The 13,530-nt window shown below is 46.4% G+C and overlaps 1 protein-coding gene across 3 annotated transcripts in view; it reads left to right on the plus strand.

Annotated features, from left to right (window-relative positions):
• LOC120978679 (L-selectin-like) overlaps positions 1–13,530 on the plus strand; it is an 869,073-nt gene that overhangs the window by 606,235 nt on the left and 249,308 nt on the right. Inside the window, exon 7 of one of the 3 annotated variants that reach the window (XM_040406946.1) lies at positions 249–279. The exons of the other annotated variants lie outside the window; for them this stretch is intronic. The gene's annotated coding sequence lies outside the window, so the exon portion shown is untranslated. Of the gene's footprint in view, positions 1–248; positions 280–13,530 lie in introns of those variants that run through there. 3 annotated transcript variants of the gene reach the window in all.

The following is a 13,530-nucleotide window of genomic DNA, read 5'->3' on the forward strand; positions in this document are numbered from 1 at the left end:
TCTCACTCTCCTCATATCTTAACATCTACAGAAATGCAAAATGGAAGGGTAAGTAACTTTTCTATACAATTTATATGCCCTCCATGGGACCTCCACTATTATGGGTGTGGGTGCCAATGCAAAGTTTGCCTTTAAACATTTTCTTGCTAATGCCACAGCTAGCACACTATTTTATGCTATTGTAGTAGTTATTAGAATGTAACATATGGTATTTACTTGACTTCAGATTATATTTATTTCTATTTTAGCTGTTACATGTGGGGCCCTCAATTTTCCTCAGCACGGATCACTTACATGCAATCATCCATGGGCTGAGAATAGCTTTGGCTCCACTTGTCAATACACTTGCACAGAAGGCTGGACTTTAAAGGGATCCAATAAAACAGTATGTCATTCTACAGGCCAATGGACAGAAAACACTCCCAAATGTAAAGGTACATTCTAAAGTCTGTCTATATTCACAGATGGAAAGTAAGGATGAGCAAATTAATTAGTTAGGAACCAGGTTCATTACGAATAAATAAAAAAATGTCAAACAAACTTGAAGTCAAAATTTAATAAAGAATAGAAGTGGGGCACTCTCCATAAGTAAAGGGATCTTTTATTAAACACAATAAGATTTAACAATAAAATTGGCAATAAATATCACAATTAAAATCAACAGTATTATAAAACATTAACAGAGGATAAATGATTAATACTAGTGGTGGAATAAATCAGTAGTAGGCTAAGATCTAAAACAGTAAAATCAAACAATAAAGTTAATATAAATATGGATCCCAATATTCGAATAATTAAAAGACAAAAATATTCGAATGCTCGGTAATAATCGAGAGAATGTTCATAAGAATATTAATATTATTCACTGGTAATACTTCGGTACATTATTCCAATGCGAAATGTTAGTGATATAAATAGTCGCTCGTTGCCGAATATAATAGTCGGCTTGTGGCCAGTCCTTTAACACACAATGATAGTGATAGCCAGGATTCCAAGCGTATGCAGCCTTGGATGGTTCGAGCAAAACAATATTTCAGCTGCTCATACGCACAGCAGCGTCCCGCTGTATTTGTTTAGAAAGCGATCGCTTGAATAGGATATGCGTAATCTTACCAGAAGGTCTTTACACTGTACAGTGAGCCCTCGACTCGGCATGTTTTCTTTTAGAATTCCAGTCTCAAGGGCTGTTTATTCAAACTTGAATTTGGCGCCAATGGAGTTGTTTGCTACAGGTGGTCTTGATACCTTTCGTGTGATACTGTTTCCTCGCTTTGGCGATTCGATAATTATATGGTGGTGTCCAGGCCTCCTCAGTCTCGCAATATCCTTTTTCTTGGTGGGGGTATTAATCCAATTCAAGCGATCGCTTTCTAAACAAATACAGCGGGACGCCGCTGTGCGTATGAGCAGCTGAAATATTGTTTTGTTCGAACCATCCAAGGCTGCATACGCTTGGAATCCTGGCTATCACTATCATTGTGTGTTAAAGGACTGGCCACAAGCCGACTATTATATTCGGCAACGAGCGACTATTTATATCACTAACATTTCGCATTGGAATAATGTACCGAAGTATTACCAGTGAATAATATTAATATTCTTATGAACATTCTCTCGATTATTACCGAGCATTCGAATATTTTCGTCTTTTAATTATTCGCATATTGGGATCCATATTTATATTGACTTTATTGTTTGATTTTACTGTTTTAGATCTTAGCCTACTACTGATTTATTCCACCACTAGTATTAATCATTTATCCTCTGTTAATGTTTTATAATACTATTGATTTTTATTGTGATATTTATTGCCAATTTTATTGTTAAATCTTATTGTGTTTAATAAAATATCCCTTTACTTATAGAGAGTGCCCCACTTCTATTCTTTATTATATTTATCTCTATCAGACTGGGTGTTGTCTGTTAGTGGGAGCACCTCTGTTGGATCTCTACCCCATTCTAGTGCGACATTACTTTTTATTCTTAAACTTGAAGTCAAGTTTGCTTAGGACGAATTGAGTAAAATGGCGCACAAAACCATTTTACTGCTTATGCAGGCAAAACCATGAGGGAGGAAGAAGATGTATGCTGACCCTGGTAGCAAGTGTGAGTGTGTGTGTGTGGGGGGGGGGGGGGGGTGGGGGGGGGGGGAAATTGCCCTGTTTGACTCTCAGGATAAAAAACTGCCTTATTAGCCAATCAGAGGTGGCAGCAGGCAGGAAGATGCCTGTGTAGCACGAGCAAACATCATCCTGTATGGAGCTGTTGATGAGGTTGGATGGGTCTATGCAGTAATGATTTTACTGCATTATACAGCTGCTGCAGCACCTCATTGTACCAGTTCTACAATGCAAAACAAACCACTTGCAAAAAAAACTTTTTTTTTATTTGAACAGAGCAATTCCCCCCCCCCCCCCCCCCCCAAGATCTCAAGTTTCCACGTAGGCTTATTGCCAGCACAGCATCACAAGAGCATTCTGCTTTTGAGCAATTGCAGATTTTTTTTCAAACACTTCTTTTTTTTAACATGTTGCATTATAGCAAAACTATTTAAAGGCATAATAAAATTTTTATACCAGTGAAATTAAATGCAAATTATGCCACAGACAGAAATATTACCATCTTTGACTAATTGCATTACAAGTTTGCAACATGTGTCAGAAAAGAACCCTACCTACTTGGGGTACCGAATTTTGGGGTGTCCGTGACACGGACCCGAACCCGAACATTTTCGTAAAAGTCCGGGTTCGGGTTCGGTGTTCGGCGCTTTCTTGGCGCTTTTTGAAAGGCTGCAAAGCAGCCAATCAACAAGCGTCATACTACTTGCCCCAAGAGGCCATCACAGCCTTGCCTACTATTGGCATGGCTGTGATTGGCCAGTGCAGCATGTGACCAAGCCTCTATATAAGCTTGGGTCACGTAGCGCTGCACGTCACTCTGCTGATTCAAGCATAGGGAGAGGTTGCTGCTGCGACGTTAGGGCGAGATTAGGCAGATTAACTCCTCCAAAAGACTTCATTCTGTGATCGATCTCCAGCTGTGGATCATTGAAGTGCTAATATCGAATTGCTCACTTTTTTTAGGCTGCCCAGAGCGTTTTTATTTCACTTTTTTCTGGGGTGATCGGCGGCCATTTTGTGGCTTGTGGTGCGCCAGCACAAGCTACCACCAAGTGCTTTTAACCATCAATAGTGTGGTTATTTTTTGCTATATCCTACATCAGCTGCAGGCTGAGCCTGTGTCACCGAAGTGCATTTAACCATCAACAGTCTGGTTATTTTTTGGCCATATACTACATCAGGTGCAGGCTGAGCCTGTGTCACCCAAGTGCATTTAACCATCAACAGTGTGGTTATTTTTTGGCCATATACTACATCAGGTGCAGGCTGAGCCTGTGTCACCCAAGTGCATTTAACCATCAACAGTGTGGTTAATTTTTGGCCATATACTACATCAGGTGCAGGCTGAGCCTGTGTCACCCAAGTGCATTTAACCATCAACAGTGTGGTTAATTTTTGGCCATATACTACATCAGGTGCAAGCTGAGCCTGTGTCACCCAAGTGCATTTAACCATCAATAGTGTGGTTATTTTTTGGCCATATACTACATCAGGGGCAAGTTGAGCCTGTCACCCAGCGCCTAAAAAATAGACCTGACATTTATATTCCTCCAAATCAGTACTGTTTTAGCTGGTAAAGTTATTTGTAGTGACCGTAAAAGCACAGTTTTTGTTCTGGGTTGAAAAACTATTCCCAAATTTGCCATTCTAAAAATAAGTAGTTTCTGCTATATCAGGCCTACTTTAAATCTATCCCAAAGAGGATATCTTAGATTCAAGGTGCTGATAGTATCATTCAAAAAAACTTAACACACACGCTACCGTGCAGATACAAGTCTAATTCTGTGATTAAACGTATACCTGTCACACAGCGCAAAAAAAATAGGCCTCACATTTCTATTCAACCAAATCTGTACTGTTTTAGCTGGTCAAATTATTTGTAGTGACCGTAAAAGCACAGTTTTTGTTCTGAGTTGAAAAACTATTCCCAAATTTGCCTTTCTCAAAATAAGTAGTTTCTGCTATATCAGGCCTACTTTAAATCTATCCCAAAAAGGATATTTTAGATTCAAGGTGCTGATAGTGTCATTCAGAAAAACTCAACACACACGCTACCGTGCAGATACAAGTCTAATTCTGTGATTAAAGGTATATCTGTCACACAGCGCAAAAAAAAAAGGCCTCACATTTCTATTCAACCAAATCTGTACTGTTTTAGCTGGTCAAATTATTTGCAGTGACCGTAAAAGCACAGTTTTTGTTCTGGGTTGAAAAACTATTCCCAAATTTGCCATTTTCAAAATTGTGGTGAACGGGAACAATGAGGAAAACATCTAATAAGGGACGCGGACGTGGACATGGTCGTGGTGGTGTTAGTGGACCCTCTGGTGCTGGGAGAGGACGTGGCCGTTCTGCCACAGCCACACGTCCTAGTGAACCAACTACCTTAGGTCCCAGTAGCCAGCAGAATTTACAGCGATATTTGGTGGGGCCCAATGCCGTTCTAAGGATGGTAAGGCCTGAGCATGTACAGTCATTAGTCAATTGGGTGGCCGACAGTGCATCCAGCACGTTCACATTATCTCCCACCCAGTCTTCTGCAGAAAGCGCACAGATGGTGCATGAAAACCAAGCCCATCAGTCTGTCACATCACCCCCATGCATATCAGAGAAACTGTCTGAGCCTCAAGTAATGCAGCAGTCTCTTATGCTGTTTGAAGACTCTGCTGCCAGGGTTTCCCAAGGGCATCCACCTAGCCCTTCCCCAGGGGTGGAAGAGATAGAATGCACTAACGCACAGCCACTTATGTTTCCTGATGATGAGGACATGGGAATACCACCTCAGCACGTCTCTGATGATGACGAAACACAGGTGCCAACTGCTTCGTCTTTCTGCAGTGTGCAGACTAAACAGGAGGTCAGGGATCAAGACTTGGTGGAAGACAATGCAGGGGACGATGAGGTCCTAGACCCCACATGGAGTGAAGGTCGTGCCACTGACTTTCACAGTTCGGAGGAAGAGGCAGTGGTGAGACCGAGCCAACAGCGTAGCAAAAGAGGGAGCAGTGGGCAAAATCAGAACACCCGCCACCAAGAGACTCCGCCTGCTACTGACCGCCGCCATCTGGGACCGAGCACCCCAAAGGCAGCTTCAAGGAGTTCCCTGGCATGGCACTTCTTTAAACAATGTGCTGACGACAAGACCCGAGTGGTTTGCACGCTGTGCCATCAGAGCCTGAAGCGAGGCATTAACGTTCTGAACCTTAGCACAACCTGCATGACCAGGCACCTGCATGCAAAGCATGAACTGCAGTGGAGTAAACACCTTAAATACAAAGAAGTCACTCAGGCTCCCCCTGCTATCTCTTCTGCTGCTGCCGCCTCGGCCTCTTTTGCTGCTGCCGCCGCCTCAGCCTCTTCCTCCGCCTCTGGAGGAACGTTGGCACCTGCCGCCCAGCAAACATGGGATGTACCACCAACACCACCACCTGCGTCACCAAGCATCTCAACCATGTCACACGGCAGCGTTCAGCTCTCCATCTCACAAACATTTGAGAGAAAGCGTAAATTCCCACCTAGCCACCCTCGATCCCTGGCCCTGAATGCCAGCATTTCTAAACTACTGGCCTATGAAATGCTGTCATTTAGGCTGGTGGACACAGACAGCTTCAAACAGCTCATGTCGCTTGCTGTCCCACAGTATGTTGTTCCCAGCCGGCACTACTTCTCCAAGAGAGCCGTGCCTTCCCTGCACAACCAAGTGTCCGCTAAAATCAAGTGTACACTGCGCAACGCCATCTGTGGCAAGGTCCACCTAACCACAGATACGTGGACCAGTAAGCACGGCCAGGGATGCTATATCTCCCTAACTGCACACTGGGTAAATGTAGTGGCGGCTGGGCCCCAGGCGGAGAGCTGTTTGGCGCACGTCCTTCCGCCGCCAAGGATCGCAGGGCAACATTCTTTGCCTCCTGTCTCCTCCTCCTCAGCTTCCTCCTCCTCTTCTTCCACCTGCTCATCTAGTCAGCCACACACCTTCACCACCAACTTCAGCACAGCCCGGGGTAAACGTCAGCAGGCCGTTCTGAAACTCATATGTTTGGGGGACAGGCCCCACACCGCACAGGAGTTGTGGCGGGGTATAGAACAACAGACCGACGAGTGGTTGCTGCCGGTGAGCCTCAAGCCCGGCCTGGTGGTGTGCGATAATGGGCGAAATCTCGTTGCAGCTCTGGGACTAGCCGGTTTGATGCACATCCCTTGCCTGGCGCATATGCTGAATTTGGTGGTGCAGAAGTTCATTCGCAACTACCCCGACATGTCAGAGCTGCTGCATAAAGTGCGGGCCGTCTGTTCGCGCTTCCGGCGTTCACACCCTGCTGCTGCACCCTGTCTGCGCTACAGCGTAACTTCGGCCTTCCCGCTCACCGCCTCATATGCAATGTGCCCACCAGGTGGAACTCCACCTTTGACATGCTGGACAGACTGTGCGAGCAGCAGCAGGCCATAGTGGAGTTTCAGCTGCTGCACGCACGGGTCAGTCGCACTGCGGAACAGCACCACTTCACCACCAATGACTGGGCCTCCATGCGAGACATGTGTGCCCTGTTGCACTGTTTCGAGTACTCCACCAACATGGCCAGTGGCGATGACGCCGTTATCAGCGTTACAATACCACTTCTATGTCTCCTTGAGAAAACACTTAGGGCGATGATGGAAGAGGAGGTGGCCCAGGAGGAAGAGGAGGAAGAGGGGTCATTTTTAGCACTTTCAGGCCAGTCTCTTCGAAGTGACTCAGAGGGAGGTTTTTTGCAACACCAAAGGCCAGGTACAAATGTGGCCAGACAGGGCCCACTACTGGAGGACGAGGAGGATGAGGATGAAGCATGTTCACAGCGGGGTGGCACCCAAAGCAGCTCGGGCCCATCACTGGTGCGTGGCTGGGGGGAAACACAGGACGATGACGATACGCCTCCCACAGAGGACAGCTTGTCCTTACCTCTGGGCAGCCTGGCACACATAAGCGACTACATGCTGCAGTGCCTGCGCAATGACAGCAGAGTTGCCCATATTTTAATGTGTGCGGACTACTGGGTTGCCACCCTGCTGGATCCCCGGTACAAAGACAATGTGCCCACCTTACTTCCTACACTGGAGCGTGATAGGAAGATGCGCGAGTACAAGCGCACATTGGTAGACGCGCTACTGAGAGCATTCCCAAATGTCACAGGGGAACCAGTGGAAGCCCAAGGCGAAGGCAGAGGAGGAGAAAGAGGTCGCCAACGCAGCTGTGTCACGGCCAGCTCCTCTGAGGGCAGGGTTAGCATGGCAGAGATGTGGAAAAGTTTTGTCACCACGCCACAGCTAACTGCACCACCACCTGATACGGAACGTGTTAGCAGGAGGCAACATTTCACTAACATGGTGGAACAGTACCTGTGCACACCCCTCCACGTACTGACTGATGGTTCGGCCCCATTCAACTTCTGGGTCTCCAAATTGTCCACGTGGCCAGAGCTAGCCTTTTATGCCTTGGAGGTGCTGGCCTGCCCGGCGGCCAGCGTTTTGTCTGAACGTGTATTCAGCACGGCAGGGGGCATCATTACAGACAAACGCAGCCGCCTGTCTACAGCCAATGTGGACAAGCTGACGTTCATAAAAATGAACCAGGCATGGATCCCACAGGACCTGTCCATCCCTTGTGCAGATTAGACATTAATTACCTCCCCTTAACAATATATTATTGTACTCCAGGGCACTTCCTCATTCAATCCTATTTTTATTTTCATTTTACCATTACCAAAGTTGAATGAACCTCTCCTCTGTCTGGGTGCCGGGGCCTAAATGTGTGACAGTGGCCTGTTCCAGTGGTGGGTGACGTGAAGCCTGATTCTCTGCTATGACATGAAGACTGATTCTGTGCTGACATGAAGCCAGATTCTCTGTTACGGGACCTCTCTCCTCTGTCTGGGTGCCGGGGCCTAAATATGTGACAGTGGCCTGTTCCAGTGGTGGGTGACGTGAAGCCTGATTCTCTGCTATGACATGAAGACTGATTCTGTGCTGACATGAAGCCAGATTCTCTGTTACGGGACCTCCCTCCTCTGTCTGGGTGCAGGGGCCTAAATATGTGACAGTGGCCTGTTCCAGTGGTGGGTGACGTGAAGCCTGATTCTCTGCTATGACATGAAGACTGATTCTCTGCTGACATGAAGCCTGAATCTCTGTTACGGGACCTCTCTCCTCTGCCTGGGTGCCTGGGCCTAAATATGTGACAGTGGCCTGTTCCAGTGGTGGGTGACGTGAAGCCTGATTCTCTGCTATGACATGAAGACTGATTCTCTGCTGACATGAAGCCTGAATCTCTGTTATGGGACCTCTCTCCTCTGCCTGGGTGCCTGGGCCTAAATATGTGACAGTGGCCTGTTCCAGTGGTGGGTGACGTGAAGCCTGATTCTTTGCTATGACATGAAGACTGATTCTCTGCTGACATGAAGCCTGAATCTCTGTTATGGGACCTCTCTCCTCTGCCTGGGTGCCGGGGCCTAAATATGTGACAGTGGCCTGTTCCAGTGGTGGGTGACGTGAAGCCTGATTCTCTGCTATGACATGAAGACTGATTCTCTGCTGACATGAAGCCTGAATCTCTGTTACGGGACCTCTCTCCTCTGCCTTGGTGCCTGGGCCTAAATGTGTGACAGTGGCCTGTTCCAGTGGTGGGTGACGTGAAGACTGATTCTCTGCTGACATGAAGCCTGAATCTCTGTTATGGGACCTCTCTCCTCTGCCTGGGTGCCTGGGCCTAAATATGTGACAGTGGCCTGTTCCAGTGGTGGGTGACGTGAAGCCTGATTCTCTGCTATGACATGAAGACTGATTCTGTGCTGACATGAAGCCTGAATCTCTGTTACGGGACCTCTCTCCTCTGTCTTTGTGCCGGGGCCTAAATATGTTACAGTGGCCTGTTCCAGTGGTGGGTGACGTGAAGCCTGATTCTCTGCTATGACATGAAGACTGATTCTCTGCTGACATGAAGCCTGAATCTCTGTTACGGGACCTCTCTCCTCTGCCTGGGTGCCTGGGCCTAAATGTGTGACAGTGGCCTGTTCCAGTGGTGGGTGGCGTGAAGCCTGATTCTCTGCTATGACATGAAGACTGATTCTCTGTTGACATGAAGCCTGAATCTCTGTTATAGGACCTCTCTCCTCTGCCTGGGTGCCTGGGCCTAAATATGTGACAGTGGCCTGTTCCAGTGGTGGGTGACGTGAAGCCTGATTCTCTGCTATGACATGAAGACTCATTCTGTGCTGACATGAAGCCAGATTCTCTGTTACGGGACCTCTCTCCTCTGTCTGGGTGCCGGGGCCTAAATATGTGACAGTGGCCTGTTCCAGTGGTGGGTGACGTGAAGCCTGATTCTCTGCTATGACATGAAGACTGATTCTCTGCTGACATGAAGCCAGATTCTCTGCTATGGCATGAAGAGACTGATTCTCTGCTGACATGATGCCAGATTCTCTGCTATGGCATGAAGAGACTGATTCTCTGCTGACGTGAAGCCCGATTCTCTGCTATGGGACCTCTGTCCAATTGATATTGGTTATGTTTATTTTATTTTAATTTTTTTTTATTCATTTCCCTATCCACATTTGTTTGCAGGGGATTTACCTACATGTTGCTGCCTTTTGCAGCCCTCTAGCTTATTCCTGGGCTGTTTTACAGCCTTTTTAGTGCCGAAAAGTTCGGGTCCCCATTGACTTCAATGGGGTTCGAGTTCGGGACGAAGTTCGGGTCGGGTTCGGATCCCGAACCCGAACATTTCCGGGAAGTTCGGCCGAACTTCTCGAACCCGAACATCCAGGTGTTCACTCAACTCTAGCAGTATGAGCCCTAAACGACTGAACCACAACTGGGTGACGGACCCATAGGTAGAGATGATCACATGACACAACAAACACAAAAGCAGAGTCAAAAGAAATGGGTCAAAACCAGACGGGCTACACAGTACCAAAACATGAGACAGAAAGTAGCCAAAAGACCAGCCAGGGTCAGAATGACAGATTACCAATAGCAGTACGGGAGCTGGCAGCAAGGGAACAGCGCTAGTGAGGCAACAAAGACTATCACTGGCAATAGTAAATGGATAGGAGAGGATTAAAACAGAGCGCCGGGTCCCTGGATCAGAATATGTTAGGTCCAACTGCCTGGCGCTCCATTGGTCAGAACTCAAACCCCACTTATGACTGAGAAGCCCACTGCTTGTCTCCCCCAGCGCAAATGCAATGCGGGGAGAAACAGAGCATTGCATCCCATTGCTAGGGATGCGGTCGTGTCACTATGGGCATGATTCAGCACCGCGTCTCTCCTGACGTGGCCATGCTGAAGCTGAGGATCTCTCTACTGGAGGCACCCCCGATTTGCCTTCCAGAGCACCTTCAGTCAGAGGTTTTGTTCACCTCTGCACCAGCTAAGGATTCCAGCTTGCAGCATGTTGCAGCTGCATTCTCTAAGTTAACTGCTCAGCCCATACCAAAGAACCTCACAAGAGGGCAGTGGCGCACCACAACAGCTGCAAGACTTAACTACCAAAAGCAGGAGCGCCATCTAATGAGCTTATGGGAGCCACAGTGTGGACTGGTCTTGAAATCTGAGGGACTGTTGGCCAGTGTTGTTGTCTCCATTGCTCCTAGTTACAGCCTCAGCTGGATGGCCACTCTTGTAAGGACTCCCCCCATCATCAACAACTGTTTATACCCCAGTTTACATTGTTTTACCCCCTTTCTCAGGTTACTTGAGAGCCTCATGGGACTATGGTTCTCATCATGCTGCTATTTGATATGTGTTTTATATGACATTTTATACCATCCCTTGGATTACAAATATACCTTCTATTGGATTACAATTGACTCTATTGTTTCCCATGGATTACAAGTGACTTTTGTTTCCAGAGGATTCTACTTTAAAGCACTTCAAGTAAAAGGTCTCAAATCATATTTGAGCGTATTATTGAGTATTGATTGCACTAATAAATGCATAATGTTTTTGCACTGTTTTCCCAACATGTTTACAGGTTATGCAACGTTACAAGCTTGCACCCAAAGAAAGGACTCAAATGTGTACCTGAGCTCTTTGTGATCTCTATTGTTATATTTTTGCACTCAAATTTACAGGTGTAGCAATGTTCAAGTATCATATGCCCATTGTGTGGACTCTTTTATAGGTGCCACAATGTGCATTTATTCACTTTTTGTGAAACTGCACCAACTTTTGCCTTTAGCCCGATCAGTAGCACCTTGCTTCTCTGTGCCTTGATTTATAGCTCTGTTCTCTTTATACGGACTGCCTCTGCGAATGCTTAATACTAATGGCCTACTCATAGTGCATGAGTAAGACTAGTGGTAAGTCCCAGGCAGGTCCAGAAACTACAAGGGTAACCACGCTACATCGGGAATGGCTAGGGGAGTAATGTGCCCCTCCTTCCTGTTTGTTATATGTGCCAGAATTGGTAATGGGACTACTAAACACCCCATCCTGGTGTGTCTTTCAGGAGTTTCATGGGATTATAATATCCTCCTCCTGTGACATTGCCAGAAGCACATGGAGAAGCTGATACCTCCCCCTTCTGTGTCTTTGTCTAAGGTATGGCGCCTCCACCTTAGAGCCATTTTTTGCTACCCTCAGTCACCATAGTGATCGTGCTATTATAAGCCTTATATTTTGACTTTGGTGCAGAGAAGGGAATACAGGATAAAGTCACCCTTCCATTTGCGGGCATTTCATTACACAATGGTGGGACTACAGAGTAAAGACACCTCCATGCTTTCCTCGTACTTGAGCTCAAAAGAAAGCTAGTAATGATTGCTTAGTGCAGACCGTTGGTTCACTGGGTATACCGAGAGGGAAACTGTTAATTAAGACACCCTACTCATGCGGGCAGGAACCTTAGGGTAACCGTTATGTGTTTGTCTTTGTATGTCTTTATGTGTATTTCATGCAGCACTTTGTACTAAATTGGGTACCCCAGAGCTTGTTTTTCTCCTCCTAAGCATGAGCCGAGGGCGGCTTAACTCAAAGTAAGGGGGAATGTAACACCCCAGATTAGTGTTACTACACGTCTCTACCCCGCTACTATCTTCTAAGAGCCTGTATATTGTCATCAGATGTAATTTATATTATGTCTTCACAAATGTGCATGTAAAACCATGTTAAATATAATTGTTCCTTGTAGTTTTCCAAGTTCACCAGCAGGTGGCAGCAATGCATTGGTAAGGTACTAGTTACAGTTTAGCTTATCAAGGTTGGAATGGATTATTCCAGCCTATCTCCCCCTCTTTGGAGGTGTGGACTGTTCCCACATTCTGCAGCATGGGTGGAGAAGGAAGTTAGAGTCAGTGTAGCCTCCCCCTGCTTGGGGAAGACTGTGTGATAGTGGTCAGGAGATCCCCTGCATAGGGAAGACAGAAAGGATCTTGTCTCAGCTGAGACCTGATAACATTTCCAGTCTGTGCCCCTTCAGCCTCAGCTGGATGAAAAAAACTTCAGACAACCTCCAGAGTTCCAGGAAGAAAGCATCCCTAAGAAATCATCTGAGAGATAAGTCCCGAGACCTAGGAGAAGCCATTCCTCCTGAGTTAATCTGTCCCCACAAAGCAGAAGTTATAGAAAAGCGCAGAAGATTAGTTCCTGCCACAATTTCAGAGCTACTAAGCAGATGAATTATCCTGCAAGCTTACATTTAAAGTGCAGAAGTATTTATTCCTGCCAATCTTTGCTAAAACCTGCTGGTACCAGAGACCAAAGCTGTATACTGCTTGGATACAAGTTAACTTCTGTAAAGAAACGTTTGAACTTCATCTAAAGGTCTGGACATAATTTCTGCTGCAAAATTCCTCTGTAAAGTTCGGGTTCGTACTGAACTTTAGAATTTTTGGACCCCGGACCCGAACCCGAACATTTCAGTAAAAGTTCGGGTTCGGGTTCGGTTTTCGGCGCTTTCTTGGCGCTTTTTGAAAGGCTGCAGGGCAGCCATTCAACAAGCGTTTAACTGTTTGACCTTAGAAGGCATCACAGCCATGCCTACTAATGGCATGGCTGTGATTGGCCAGTGTACCATGTGACCCAGCCTCTATATAAGCTGGAGTCACGTAGCGCTGCACGTCACTCTGCTGTGCTTAGTGTAGGGAGAGGATGCTGCTGGTGATTTCAGGAAGAGAATAGGACTGAATCTTTGCTCAAAACCTGAATCTAACTCAGCGATCTACATACATTGTGTTTTGTGGGTGCAGGGCACAATTTTTTTATCCTGCCCTGAGCCCAGTGACCGAAACAAAATAACTTTTATAAGTCAGTTAGGTGGGCGGCGGCGGCGGCCATTTTATGCAAGCTCAGTGCATTAGCACTGCATCTGAGATTTTGGGACATTGAAAATCACAATTTTTTGGGCAATTTACAACATTTGGTGCATGTGCAG

This window comes from Bufo bufo, chromosome 9, assembly GCF_905171765.1.
Source record: "Bufo bufo chromosome 9, aBufBuf1.1, whole genome shotgun sequence".
Lineage (NCBI taxonomy): Eukaryota > Metazoa > Chordata > Amphibia > Anura > Bufonidae > Bufo > Bufo bufo.